Below are 4,742 nucleotides of genomic sequence, written 5' to 3' on the forward strand. Positions count from 1 at the left end.
CAGTGTGGTAGTACCTGTTAGGGTCCCAACTATAGGCTAAATAGAAACTGACTAGAAAAAAGTATATACATATTCTATTAAAAACCTTTTCTTCACAATCACTGGGTTCGGATTAAAATGACCTAAAAAGGGTGGATATGCCGTAAAACAAAACAGCCAACCAACCAATCAATGAAACATTTTTTCGAAATTTACCTTTTATGTACAATGATTTATTACAGATATAAACATTTATTCTATTCCCCATTACAATTTTGTTTCGAAGTGTTAAGTTTTATTCTCTCCACAAATTCACAGACTTTTCAATTGTATTTGCTTATTGTGAACTTCACCTTCTTTCTTGCTCGCTCAGACCGTTTCCCCAACAATTAAAACGAGGTTCGCAATTTTTATACGTATCAAGAAATCCTTCTTAAAAACTACTGAACTATTTATTCCTGTAATAAAAAAGTGTGAATTTCGAAACCTCATCAATAATGCATATTTCTGACTTTGAACATTTAAATATTTAATAAATTATGCAATTTATTTTATTTCTCCATCAGTTAATGTTTATATGCATATATATATATATATATATATATATATATATATATATATATATGCATTTAATTTTAAAGTTAATGTTTATATGCATATATATATATATGCATATACAGACACACCCATATATATATACAATATATATGTATATATATATACATGCATACACACACAGACGCACACACACACACGTATATATATATATAAATGCATATACAGACACACCCATATATATATACAATATATATATATATATATATATATATATATATGTAAGTATATATATGCATGCACCCACCCACCCACACACACACACACACACACATATATATATATATATATATATATATATATATATAAACTACAATAGAAAAATGCGAGTATAAAACTAATATGTTTAAGCATGGAAATGTAAAGGGCTACTTGTAAAACTGAAAAAAGGATGGGACAAGATATTCTAGTAAAAAATATGATACATTCATAACTTAAAATATTGCATCATTAAGAATAGATTATGTAATGTTAAATTGAATTAAAAAAAAATAATGCTGACCATATTACTTTTCCTGCTCGCGTTTTTCTATTTTAATCCATGATTTTTCCAGGCTTCCAATAAGTTCAACATTCTTTATTTAATTTCCGTCTTATTTTTTGCCCCCCCCCCAAACATTACATACACATATGTAAAATAACACTCGTCTGATTCAATAAAAAACCCAATTATCTCCCTTTTCATACTTTCATTCCATCTGTTTCACTTGTTACTTCTCTTTTCGCGACATCAGTGCATTAGTGGCAACAGTAGTCGCTGAAGCGACGTGGTTGCTATGAAAACCACTCATAAAAATTTCGCTCACCTCCGTGCGCGTGTTTAAGATTTAAAGACCACTAAATTCTTCATGTGTTTGTTACACTATATGAAAATTGATCATTTTTTTCATATTATGGCTGAGAAGTTGATCTATAAACTGTAATAATTGTTTTAATTTGGTCGAATAATGAGTGAGCGGTGAAGCTTCGAAGCAGTTATAAATGACGAAAACTGCCACTTAACCACATATTCAAACACTAACATGTTTAGATTATATATATATATATATATATATATATATATATATATATATATATATATATATATGCTTGCATGTGTGTACACGTGTGTGTTTCTGTATGTGTGCGTATAAAGAAATGAGTGTCTCAATCTAAAACCTGAGAATGACAAAGGTTAAATAATGGAGTACCGCTGCCACATCTGGAGTGGATCTCCTAAGAATGCCGTTTTGCTACTATGACAGGGTGCCAAATCGTCTATATTATTTGTTGGGCAAAAGGCATATGCCTCCCTACATACTTTTTCACGGAAGGGACATTTCGAGTCTGGCTATGCTTTATCGTTAAGTTTATGGCTGAGCCTCAAATTATGCTTCCTCTCCGTAATACTCACCTGCCTGTATCAACTGACATCCAATTTATCTTTTTAATAAAAATGGCAACCTGCTTCTGTTTAATTTCAAACATAGGATTATAGGAATTCATTTCAGTATAATTAATTTCGATCTGTTTCCAATTGTGTTATTTGACTTTATTCTCACGTGCAATGTTTTCTGTTTCTTGCTTTTATATGTTTTACTACATCTGATTTCCTCGGTTGATTTTTATCTGGTTTCTATGCATTTTAATACCTGTTATGATTGTATTACTATTTACTCACTCAGAGTATACGTCATCGTCGATGTTTGCTTATCGAGTGTGATCTATATTTTTTCCCTGGAATCTGAGTGAAAAAAACATCCCATATTTCCAATTCTCGCCATATTTACGATATTTATTGCAAATAATTTGGCGTTATCGCAACAAGCGTTTACTTTAGCGTTTTCTCAACTCCTACCCGTAGGACTTTACTGATATTTGCTTGGCAGCTATTTTCGACAAGATCTTAATATTTCGCTAAACATTACAGTGTATATAAGATTAATAATCTCTCTGTTCTGTATTTATAATCAGTGTTGATACTCTATGACTTTTATGTGTTTATAGGTTGAGAATGATGCTATCAGACTGCGCGTATTATTCGGAGGGTGAAGGCAGTTTATTAAATCTCTTGCAGTTTACATTCTTGTAAGTTTATTTGCTTGTTCTATTTATATGGTTTTGTTTAATTTTTAGTAAAACTTCTACATGATTGATTAGCATCTGTACTTTATATTAATCTTTCTCTAGAAATGTACCTTTTTGGAAAAAAATACCGCGGGCTTGTATCTTAGCTGACTGCAATATGCTTAATTCCAAATGTAATGGAAACAATCTTGTTCAGGCGTTTTCTGAAATAATCAATTTCTGCTTAATAACCATAATCATTACTAATTTTCAGGATTTTTGTCTCACTGTCAAACTCGGACTCATTACCATTTTTATTCGAATAGTGTTTGATTTTTAATAAGTAGTCGAATCTTAGTGAAGTAAAACGCACATTGTATTCTGTTGGAAAAAAAGTAAATTGTCTGTATGCTACACATTAATGTTTCTTTTACTTTGTTTTGTTGACGTACAAGACAAAAGGAGTTCACAATCGTGAGTGGCGATGTTATATTTCAACAATATATCTTACAGACACTGCTTTACTAAATGTATACTCTCTGACGGCCGTGTTTCTTTTTTTTGTAGTTAATAACAATTTGTTAAATCAACAAAGTTCACTTATTTTCTGAAATGATAAGTTGACAGGAGAGAGACTTCCGGTCAGTAGGAGTAACGGTGGATGGCTTGTCGGCATAGATGACGGCAGAAGTGTGTCGTTGGCTTTGTTCCTTCCCTCTGTCTGATTGTCTTCCTTTTGAATTGTTGTTTTGTATGTACATTGCTCTACAGTTCTTAAGCGAATTTTAAATTGTTCTCTATGTTCAACCTGTCTCTCAATGTTCATTATGGCGATTCTTCGATCAGAATGAAGGGGTTAGGTCATGGCAAGCAATTTGATTTACAACTGGTCTTGTCCGCCTCTGATATTTTCAGGCGTTTTCCATCATCTCTGCAACAATAATACCTGCCCTTTCCATGAATATCGAACTAGGTTAAACAGTGATGTGAGCTCATCTTATTTATCATCATAAATATACGTGTTGATTAGAGAAAAGTAGCAACGTATATTCTGTAAGAAACAGGTCGCAATTGAGACAAGAGCGTGATAGAAAAGAGGGAGTATAAGTGCATACTAGATTTCGAAGTTCATTTTGTGCTTTGTCAAATCTCAAACGACAACATTCAGCGGCATTAATATGATGTGCCAGTATTCTATATTTAGTTGCATTTGACTCCTGTCTGCATAGAATACATAAGAGAGACATCTTACGAAGCACATCGTCAGTTTCCCTGGCACAAATTCTATGAATATTTACACACGCATCAAGAATGAAATATTCCGATGGCACAGAGTGATCTACGTTCGTCGGACGTTTCAGAGATATGCACAATATATTTAATTTATGAGAGAAAACCTACATTCGTGTATCTCAAATAAAAGAAGTAAAAATGTGGGTTGATCTTTAGATAAGACAAATATATATATATATATATATATATATATATATATATATATATATACACACACATATATATACTAGAAAAGTACGCGTCATTGACTAGGTTCAAAAACACCTACATAATATGGACCCTAATTTATGAAAGTATGATAGGTTATGAAAAGGAAGGGTTGTAAAGAGATAGCTTCGAATTTGGGGGTATCAAAACCAAAGCAAAATATGATAGAAAGTAAAAATAAAATAGATAAACACCATAATTTATTATACCATACCTTACTTATACCATACCTTACTTATCAATGTATTATTATGTACATCTATATCAAACACCCTTGTAAACGTTTTTTTTTTAAATTTATTTCCATACTTTGTGGGTCAGGCGTGAACACAGACCCCACAATTTATACAACCACCGTTCTGCCAGATCAACCATACCCATTCCTGTGTCTCGATACCTCTTCTATCATTATATGGAATCAGTTTTTTAAAATAGTCAACCATATTGGAGCCTATTCGTGACCAGACACACACACACACACACAGACATTCAGCTTTATATATATATATATATATATATATATATATATATATATATATATATATATATATTGATAGAAAGATATAAATAAATTAATATTTTTAACATATGTCCATTCCAAA

This window comes from Euprymna scolopes, chromosome 5, assembly GCF_053919585.1.
Source record: "Euprymna scolopes isolate OS-2025 chromosome 5, ASM5391958v1, whole genome shotgun sequence".
NCBI lineage: Eukaryota > Metazoa > Mollusca > Cephalopoda > Sepiida > Sepiolidae > Euprymna > Euprymna scolopes.